The sequence below is a fragment of the Saccostrea echinata genome, unplaced genomic scaffold, assembly GCF_033153115.1.
Source record: "Saccostrea echinata isolate AGI-Se365-2 ecotype Australia unplaced genomic scaffold, CSIRO_AGI_Sech_v1 ptg000009l, whole genome shotgun sequence".
NCBI classification, from domain to species: Eukaryota; Metazoa; Mollusca; class Bivalvia; order Ostreida; family Ostreidae; genus Saccostrea; species Saccostrea echinata.
In genome coordinates this window covers 37,478,325-37,490,114 of record NW_026889758.1, presented here as the reverse complement: position 1 = coordinate 37,490,114, position 11,790 = coordinate 37,478,325, and positions in this window count along the sequence as shown.

The window sequence follows — 11,790 nt, the reverse complement described above, 5'->3', positions numbered from 1 at the left end:
CTCCTCAGAATAATTCAAATAAGGGATTGCTCTGTCCCTTACTATTTTTTTCCGTCTAATAAGTTCATCCACAAGGTTCAATTAAAAATCTCATAAAAATAGTCAACCATCTCCTTTAAATTTCTATTTAAATTATAAATGTCATATTTTTGTCATCTTAGTCACCCCTGTTGCTATTTCTTTTCGTCCATCATCGTTTTTCGTGCGTTTATAACTTTACATTTTAACATTTTCAGCTTCTTCTCTGAACCCGTCGAACAAATTTCAACCACTTAATTTTGACATACGGCATTTACAGTTGAACGGGGGTAAACTGTTTTTTTTTTTTAGGTACGTGTACTTTTGATAATGTTCACTTCTCATACAGATTTGTCTTTTAATTGTCAAGTTGTGCAATTTGCTTCTACATGACTGTGTATGTACTGGTAACTGCTCAGTAAAATTATCCATGTAAATTTATGTATAAACAGCATCAGTTACTTTATTATGTAAACGTCTTTATGTCCTTGTACATCTGTTAATGGGCATTTGTCAACAGGATTCTTTTAATTGTACATTTTTTTATATAAAATAACAAAAGTAATGTGCACTTTCCACACTAGGTGTTTTTTTTCTGTTTCTTTACCTTTTTTTCACTGTCACAGTATCTCAGTCGGTAGAACTCTCGTGACCGGAAGGTCATGGGTTCAAACTCCGGCCGCAACTGACTTAAGTCGATAAAAACAGGTAGCCAAGCGCTCGACACTTTGCGGTTCCTTCGGATGAGATCTTAAAAACCGAGATTCCCGTGTCAAGGTAGGCGCTGGCACGATAAGGATCTCTCTGTGCTCAATGGCCCTGAGTGCCGAGTAAAGGTCTAAATTTGAAGCCCTTCACTGGTATATGGTGACGTTTCTATATGAGTGAAAAATTCTCGAACGGGACGTAAAACAACATACAATCAATCATTTTTTGTCTTTTTTGATATGTAAATGATAATTATCCGAAGAATTCAAATCACGGAATACTCTCCTCTACAGATATAAGAAAACCCCTCATTTTAAAACCTTAAAATGTCTCCACTCTAGCCTACTTTTTGTACCTTTATTTCACGTAAAGACCAAATTTACTTTGCAGACGAGATTAGGACTTGGTTGCAGTTTATTAAAACCTCATCTTTTTAAACGCACTATATGACTTGTATTAATGACAGCCATATCTGTGTTTGTCGTTAACCTGAAATAAATAACATCTGTTTGAGATTTTCTTTGTATAAAGAGTCATGAAAATATTTCATAGATCGATAATTCAAGTAATGATGTCTATTAAAAGGCGAAAATTTTACATAAGTTTTTCTTTCCTACATAGTATTGTTTTATGATTCTGTACCAATCCGACAATCACCTCAAACAAACACAGAAATGATTCAATAATTATAAGAAATAAAATGCAGACATTATGAAAGAATACGATTTCCTGCGGCAGAATTGTTGTCATGGTGAAGAATAAGAATAATCAACTCCGGTTTGTGTGGAATGGATTGAGCGTTCAATATTATACAATTATTGCTGTTTTTTAGGTCAATACCATGATTTAGCCACCTGAGGAGTACAAAATTCATCGATCATGAATATTGTACTTCAATGGTGGCTAAATCATCGTATTGATTGAAAAAAAAACAACAATAATAATTTTATTATTGTTATTCAATGATTAAATGATAAAAACTCTTTAAGCAGTTCATGCCATCTTACTTATTTACATTTGCTGAAGTACTAGCCACTAGTACTAGAGAAGAGGGTTAAGTAAACATTACCAGTCGTATTAATTTGGAATTTTTAAAGTCTACTTTAGTTACTATGAAAAAAGAAATAATGTCAGGCTCTTTTATAGGACAGATTTTCAAGGGGGGGGGGGGGGACAGGGGAAAATGACAGCTGAAAAAATCTTTGATTAGCCCCAACGAAAAGAAAATTCTCTAAATTTGTTTTTGGATTGGGGTGGGAGATAAAGGTCCATTTGTGGGGGACAGCCTTTCATGAATAGTTTTAGTCTAAATCAAAAGTAAAAAGTTCACGTTCAGAAAGATTTCTTTTTTTTTTTTGGGGGGGGGGGTCTTCTGCACCCCCATCCCCCACAACTACCTCATATTATGTATTCCCTAATGTTATAATCACCTGAGTGAAAACGGTAGCAGGTGAAATAAATTCCAAAACTAATTGTATCAATTTCCCGATCTTTTTTTAGACCAGTGTAGAGAAAATAAATCCTTATTCACCTGGAAGGTCACGTGCAGGTGAATATTCTACATTGTTGGATCTCAGCCAATCAGAGATTGATTGTATGTTGTTTTTACGTCCCGTTCGAGAATTTTTCACTCATATAGAGATGTAACCCTATACCGATGAAGGGCTTCAAATTTAGACCTTTACTCGGCACTCAGGGCCATTGAGCAGTGAGTGTTCTTTATCGTGCCAACGCCTACCACGACACGGGGCTCCGGTTTTTAAGGTCTCATCCGAAGGACCCGCAACTTTCACTTCAAAGTGCCGAACAGTTGCTACCTATTTTTTATTGACTTAGGTCAGTCGCGGCCGTGATTCGAACACACGACCGAGCGAGCGCTCTACCGACTGAGCTACCGTGACGGTCAATCAGAGATATAGGAATTATTTAATTATATAATAATTAAAATGACATTGTCCTACGGACCCGGCGTCAGGTTACACCACAGTATTAAATTTTGCTATACATTTTGATCTAAAATGCACATTTACGAGTCTTTGACAAGGTGGTATTTATTGAAAGAAAAATGTTGGTAGTATTCCATTTCATATCTTGTAAAGCGAATATCTACATGCATTTTAGTATATCTGTGCTAGCTTGAAAATACGTATATATATTTAATTGCTGTGGTAAAATTTAGAAATTTATTTCAAAATTAAGGATTTATCTCCTCATGCATAGCTCTTATCCTTCAACGTATTTGGCTCCAGTCCTTGACACCTATTTTCAGCTCTTCCAGGTTTTTTATTTAAATATTTTTGAATTTCCAACGTTTCGGCTTGAGCATCCCTGAAGGGACATTATTTGTCGAAATGCGCATCTGGTGCATCAAAATTGGTACCGTATATGATTAATATAATATACCTATATGTTGTAGGGCCTTTGTTGGGCTAACAATACTCTTTATATTTATATTTGCTCATCGGCCCTTAATCAGACCAACTTGTTGGCTCATTGTTAGGCCAATGTGAAAGACAATATTGGGCCACCGTTGGGCTACTGTATTCTTTCAATATTGGGCCAACGGCAATTGGTATATTGAGCCAATGTAAGCATTTAATATTGGGCCAACATCAATTTGCTCGTTTTCCCTTTATTAAACCAACTTGTAGCCTTATTGATTGACTACTGCTATAAACATTAATAGGTCCCGTTTGCTCATCGCTCGATTGACTATTGGACTCTAAAGGAGAAGGACCAACTTAAGATATAAATAAGACAACTTAGTTGACGAATTGCTTATTTCTACAGACTGGATCTCTGTTGGTTTATTAATAATTCTTTTATTACTTTCAACAAAAGTAGCAAGAAAACCAAATGTCTATTACCATATGCTAGATTATTATTCAGAATACCTCAGAGTAATATCTGCAACCTAACAAGGAGTACCTGAGCTTTAAAAAAGAATAAATTTAAAGTTCTCTTCATTAGTACATCAAAAAAATATTTAGCATTTTCCATCTATACATTCCGATGAATCCTCTCGCCGATCTCTCCCCTGCTTTTCTTTTCTGCTTACCTTTTCCCTCCCATCTCTGTCCTTGCCAGATCTCAGCAACTCCTTAAATTGTATTTTCAATATCCTTCCTTGAGGAGTCTGCTGTTGCTCTGTTTTCCCAACACTACCTAAAATTGTAGTTAATGGTTCTTAAATACTTTTTCATATAGAAAACATATATGAATGAATATGGACATGTACACCAATCACGAGTAGATTTTCCTGCCAGATATTTTTCTCAGTAAATAAATGTGCTCATTTGGGTTTTATTCAGACTTTATGAAAATAGATGTATACAACAGGAGACCAAACAAGAATAACAGGTAAATGAGGAGTTTCTTCGTTCTTGCTAAACATATTTGAGAATAATTAATGGATTGACCTATATGCTACTGAAAAATTGTACTTGTTTTCAATGACTTAGACATAATCCTTCAAAGGGAGCCCCTCTCCCCCTTTCCAACCTACTTATATTTCATTGCAAGAAAGTTGGTCATGAACGTTTGCAAGTCGTGAAAACTTGGGTAAAATTTTTTTTGTACCAAATAGAAACTCCTTTTAGATCATGTCTCTCGGTCCCATCTAACCCAGTCCTTATCTGGCATGTTGATATTCAAAACTCTCAAAGTAAAATCATGAAGATTACATATAATTATCTGCCCCTGTTTCCTTTTTAAAAAAAAGGGGGGGGGTGGTTTGTTAAATTGCCAATTTATGGTTAAACTAGGTCCGTTTGACAATAACATTTTACTTACAGAATGTTCTACATACATAATATTTACATGCTAATACGTGTCGATTGGAAGAGGGTGTAACTTTATTTAGAAAAATTAACTTCTTTGCATTTCCCCTTTTCCTTCACATAATATTTATTATAATCAACGAAGTTGGACCCTACTTATAATTGTACGCGGCTTTCAACACCTATAAAAACGTTCATACAAACAGGTGCACAAGAGACATTCCTTCCTGGAAAATTCTATTTTGCGTGTGTGTGTGTACGGGATGGAGGGCAGTTAAGTACCACCAGTGAAGGTCAGATTGTTTATTTTCTTCCAGTGGTAGACGGACGGATTATTCATTAATTTTCAAAGGAATGGATAGATTATTTCCGGAATCTGCAAGCCTCCCTCCCCCTAATCAAATAGTCGTCCCATCACTATCGATGCAATGGGCAAATTTAAAATGAATCGGATATAATGGACAAATTTAAAATGAATCATATAACTTGTTACATCAATTAAGTTTTTGGTAATCAATTGTCTTTGAGTAGCATTTTGGGAAATCAATTTCATCAACCTGTTCAGCACGTGTTCGAACTGTACCCCTCTTGCAAAAGGTTGTAAAACCTTTTTTCGTGTAGCAATTTGTACAATACATCGTATACACTTTGAAACTAATATGCAGGGTTCGACACTAACTTTTTAAGGCTTTAGTCCAGCCGGACTGGTGCTTCATTACTTTTACTAGTCCGCACAATTTTATTAGTCCGTCAAAAATAAAAAAAGAAACATAAATGTTTTTAACATTAATTTAACGTGACAATTAATATACGTATTATTTTTTGAAATAAACAAAGTATTTACGTGAAATATATAGATTCATATATATAGAATCCATAGATTCATTGAAATCTCGCAATCAGCAAGTACGATCGTTTTCCCGATCTCTCTCTCTCTCTCTTTGTCTTTACATTACATACAAAACGTCCAACATCTTTCTTAAAAGTGTCATACTAAATCAAGTTCGCTAAAACTTTATACTTCATATCGATCAGTCGGAAAAATTAAGCGCTTGGCTTTGCGTAACTACCCGCCAAAAGCTAGAAATCTAAAAATACACGCGGGGTTTTCCAGTAAAAGTTGTCGAGAATCGGACACCGGTAATTTATTCGTATTGTTTTTTAGAAATTTTTATTGGTCCGTTCGGACTAATTAGCCACATATTTTATTAGTCCGAATGAAAATGTATTAGTCTGGGACTAACGTTAGTGTCGAACCCTGATAATATGATGTTAAATTAAAACCGTGTCAAAGTAAACAATATAATACATGTACTTACAAACTGGAAGTAGTACACATGGTATCAGTCGCATTATAATCACAAAAATGGCGCTGACGCTTTGCACGCTAACTAACCATGATGCTTAGCCAGACATGATACTGGACCAACTTAAGGCCAATGCCAATCTCCAAACAATTGTTCTCTTTCACTGCAACAGTTTTATGATATTACGCCAACAGTTAACCCAACATTGGTCCCAAAATACATTGCCAACTATCCATATTCAACGTTAGACCACCTTTGGCCTAATGAAGCTAAACCAACACCGATAATACAACTGTCTTTCATTAATTTTGAAATCTAAGGTTAAAATGAGTATAGGTGTGTCAGGTAATCATTTTCAACTTTAGATTGAAAATTGATAAAAGCCACAACCATAAGGTGCTATTGGGCCAACTATGTGTTGCTACATTTATCTGGTAAGCCATCTAGCGAGGCACGCAGATTTGTGGGTCGAAGTCGAGCAGCTGCTTGAAAATCAAGTGTAGGGCCTAATCACTCCCCCCACACAAAATATTCAGCCCCCCCCCCCCAAAAAAAAGATAATGAATCTGCTAGATACAGGAAGTCTTCATATTTTTTTTTCCATTTCATTAAAAAATCAGTCCAAGTCTAGGTTTTTGTCAGCCATGTTTTGAAGTGAACCTCATCCGATCTTTAACGATATAATTCGTTCTGTTTTTCGGCAATGTAGCAAATTAAACAAGAGGCCCAAGGGCCTTAATGGTCACATGAGTATAATACAACAATTTAGAGGATCCTAAGAGTATAAAAAAAAACTGATAGATGAAGCTTTGTTGCCAAAAAGCAAGAGAAATAGGATGATCAGGTTCAGTGAAATAATTAGTCTAGTATTCAGTAACAACTCATACATTAAATTCTAATCTATCTCCCATTTAGCACTATCACCATGCAGACTATTAACAAACTATTAATTCTTCTGTACTAAATTTAACCCCATATTGTGACCTCTCACATTGGCCCCTCTTGGTCTTTGAAGAACATTTATTAAGTTATTTTTGTCTCATTTTTATTTATTTATTATTTACAAGTCTACCTGATCATTAAAACTATGAAAGTATTTTTTGTATTATACAATAGAATTTTTTGCTCTTATTCTATTAACCTTCAAATACATTATTTACATCAGTAATTAATTATCAAAAGTGAATGGCAAAGGGGAATAACTTCTCTCAGTTGAATACAAATTTATAAAGCCCTGGCTAGGACCAGAACACTTGACCAAATGGTCCTGATGTTCAAAAATCTGATAAAAATATCCTTGCTTATTAAAACTTTTATTCTGTTTGCCTTGGATATGCCAAGGAGCAGAGAAGATTTTCAAAGAAATAATGCATTTTCACTACAGATTCAACACAGCCCTACCCTTACACTAAAACCCTTGTCCCAGGGTCATGAAAATCACAAATTTGGTAGCCTCATCATCATAACTATGCACTTAGTTGAAGATTTTCAAAGAATTAACACATTTTCACTTTGTTATCAATATAGCCCCCCCCCCTTTGGTCCCGAGAAACACCAAAACTTGGGACCACAAGTTTTAAAAATTTTGAAAGGAGCACAATTGTTCATCATAAGTATGCACTTTGTTTATCTTTGTTTATCTGCTCGACATTAAGGAGCAGACAGGATTACTTAACAGAATTAATGCATTTCCACTATATTTTCAATAGAGTCCCACCCTTACACCAGAACATCTGACTTAGGGGCCATAAAACAAACAATTCTGGAAGAAGCACTCTTGTTCATTATAACTAAATACTTAGTTTCTTTAACCAGGAGCAGAAAAGAAAATTTTCAAAGAAATTAAGCTTTTTCACTATATAATCAATAGAGCCCCCTCATCCCAACCCTGGGGCCATTAATTTCACAATTTTGGATAAGACATCAATGCTTATCATAACCATGGACTTAGTTTATTTAAATAATACCCAGGAGCAGAGAAGATTTTCAAAGAATTAATGCATTTTCACTATGTAATCAATAGAACCCCGCCCTAACACCAGAACCCTTGATCCAGGGGCCATGGATTTCACAATTTTGGATAAGGCATTATTGCTTATCATAACGATGCACTTAGTTTGTTTAAATAATATCCAGGTACAGAGAAGAAGATTTTCAAAGAATTAATGCATTTTCACTATATAATCAATAGAGCCCCGCCCTAATACCAAAACCCCTCACCCAGGGGCCATTAATTTCACAGTATTGGAAAAGGCATCAATGCTTATCATAACCATGGACTTGTTTATTTAAATAATACCCAGGAGCAGAGAAGAAGATTTTCAAAGAATTAATGCATTTTCACTATATAATCAATAGAGCCCCGCCCTAACACCAGAACCCCTTACCCAGGGGCCATGAATTTCACAATTTTGGATAAGCCATCATTGCTTATCATAACCAGGCATTTACTTTGTTTAAATATTTCCCAGGAACAGAGAGGAAGATTTTCAAAGAATTAATGCATTTTCACTATATAATCAATAGAGTCCAGCCCTCATACCAAAACCCCTCACCCAGGGGCCATGGAATTCATAATTTTGGAAAAAAACATCAATACTTATAATAACCATGGACTTAGTTTGTTTAATAAATACCCAGGAGCAGAGTAGAAGATTTTCAAAGAATTAATGCATTTTCACTATATAATCAAAAGAACACCGCCCTAACACCAGAACCCCTGACTCAGGGGCCACGAAATTCACAATTTTGGATAAGGCATCATTGCTTATCATAACCGGGCATTTACTTTGTTTAAATATTACCAAGGAACAGAGAGGTAGATTTTCAAAGAATTAATGCATTTTCACTATATAATCAAAAGAACCCCCCCTAACACCAGAACCCCTGACTCAGGGGCCATGAATTTCACTATTTTGGATAAGGCAATAATCCTTATCATAACCATGGACTTAGTTTGTTTAAGTAATACCCAGGAGGAGAGAAGAAGATTTTCAAAGAATTAATGCATTTTCACTATTTAATCAATAGAGCCCCCGCCCTAATACCAAAACCCCTCACCCAGGGGCCATAAAATTCATAATTTTGGAAAAGGCATCAATGCTCGTCGTAACCATGGACTTAGATTGTTTAAATAATACCCAGAAGAAGAGAAAACGATTTTCACAGAAATAATGCACTTTCAGTATATGATCTATATAGCCCCGCCCTATCACAAGAACCCCTGACCCTGGGGCCATGAATTTCACAATTTTGGTAGAAGGCCCAATGCTTATTACAATCATTCCAACAGTTTGACTGCTTGATGTCCAGGAGTAAAGAAGAAGATTTTTAAAGATTGCATCAATTTTGGTGGTTTTAGCCCCACCCCTGGGGCCCCAGGGGGACAGGGACCATGAAATTCACAATTTTTGTTTCCCTTTACCCAAAGATGCTATATGCCAAAATTGGGTGAAATTGGTTTAGCGGTTCTTGAGAAGAAGTTGAAAATGTTCAAAAGTTAACGCACGACGGACGACGAACAAAAACAGATAGCAATAGGTCACCTGAGTGACTCAGGTGACCTAAAAAGACAAATAATTTTACTCTAACCATATTGTACAGACAATTCAGAGTTCCGAATGTCCACATAACGTGAAAATTTCAAGCGAGAAACATTTCATTTTTTTTTTTACTTTGAATGATTATCAATGAGATAGAAGACATATACAAGCCCAAAAAGGTTTTTTTTTCAAAACATTTGGTGGTTATTGTAATAGAACTCCTGAAGTATTCATTAAAGTCATACTGGGGGGGGGGGGGAGGTTCTCTCCGTTTTGATTCATTGTGACGAAATGTATTTATTCATATGGTGAGGGCTTGTTCCGAGACATAGATTATTCGAACTGTTAAAGCGACATCGTGACGCACAAACGGGAAAATTGACAAACACAGAATTTTTGCATGACCCTTGCAAGTTTTATTCAATTTCTGAAAGTATTAGGTTTCAGAAAATTACAGGTTCCGGAACCTAAAAAATCTACTTTTATGGAAAAAATAATAATTTTTGTATTGTCCAAGGCGAAAATATTGCTTTACTTCTCTTCTTCCTCCATATAGTACGCGTGCGCAGAAAAGTTGAAGAAGTTACCATGGTCGCAAGTACCAAAAAGTGAATGTCGGTACACCAAGATTCAATCTTCAAAAAAAGTAATTAGAACATATGTATTTCTCACCTTTACATGCTCCAATTGAATGTAGTTTACGAGTTTAAGCTAAAAATAAAAGTGGCGTGACCTTGACATGCACGATAACAACGAAACAGTAGATACAACCTTTATTTTTTCAGCACTTCTATTATGCAATCTCTCCTTGCTTTGGAGTACAGTTAAATTGTCATATCTTCGCTATACTCATAATTTTTATAAATCTTTCGCTTTATGAAATAGATACATGATTTTGACTCATTATGTAACTTTATGTCAATCCGATTACCTTGACAGGACGATTTTTTTTTTCTCAATTTTGAAACCATCTCAACTTTTAGATCTTATTCGAGGACTATGTCAAATATCCATAGATGAGAAGGCAAAACGTTTTTATTTGCATTTGTTATCCCTGGTTACCACTGGCGTGTTTCAATGGAAAGGATACCTTTTGGTCTTGCAAATGCACCTGCCAGCTTTCAGGCAATGATGATCTAGAATCTATGTAGACTCAATCAGAAATAATATTTATGTGGACGACATCTTTGTCTTGTTCCAATTCCTTCCCATATCATTAAATAAATATAGATAAAACCTTCGGTTTCCTCGAACTTTTAAACCAAGCAAATGCTTCTTTGCCCTCCTTAATCACCAGCAACATATCTTTTTTCTATTCCGTAATTCAATATTTAGAATATTATCTAATGTAATTTGTCTTGCAGGAACAGTAATATGTTGTTATCCATTCCTATATCCATTCCTCTATTTCTCTTTCATTGGAACAATTTCTGAATTCAGTTTTACGATACGTGGGGCAAATTAATGGTTATTACTTAAGATTGAAATGATAGATGATGTAAAACAGATACTACAAAGCATCATAAAAGATTGCATTCTCTTATCGTCTATATCTTTTATGCGCGTGTCAAAAGGAAAGAAGCATTCCATTGATTTCTTTAACGATATGTATTCGTTTAAATTTGCAAAAACCTGTTTTATCTTATTGGTATTTTAGAACTGTGTTTCCATTGCACTCTGATAAAAAAGAACTGACATTTAATTAGAATATATGCTCCCAGACACAATAAATGTAAGTGATTTTAAGATTACAAGCAAAACTAAACATGAAACGTGAAGATAACGAACAGTAAGGATTCTCAAAACTCCATTTAACAATACAAATTACGAGCATAGCCAACACGGACCTCAGAAAACAGAGGTATATTGAAAAATGTGTAACCTTCCACCAAACATTCTTTCGCATGGTGCAGTGGTGAAAGCGACAGTCTTTTTTCACGAGTCGTCTAACGTGGTCTCAAATCGTATGAGGAGACGTAGAAACCAGACCTTCGAATAAGACGTATAAACCCGTGTCTCAGAAGATGTTAGCACGATGAAGGACCCTCAATGGCCAGAAGTACCCAGTGCGGGGCTTAATTCTGCAACCTTCCATGGGCAATGGGTGGCGCCCCAAATTATGTAAAATATTTCCAAATGATGTTTTTTTTTAAGGTAAAACCTCTGTTTATAAGATATCTATACTTACCCAGGCGCGGATCCAGGAAAAAAATCAGATCGATATTTGGAGGATCGAATCTCTTAAAAATATTCCTCTTAATATTCTGATTCAGGCTCCACTCTGTCAGTCGAATGCTTAATCGACTCCTGGATAAAAAAAGATAAATAATAAAAATAATAAGTAAATAAGGTAAAATCATTTCCCAAACGTGAAAAACACCTATTTGGTACTAGTGATGGTGGGGGTCCACGTTTTCTGGGGGGGGGGGTCGAAAG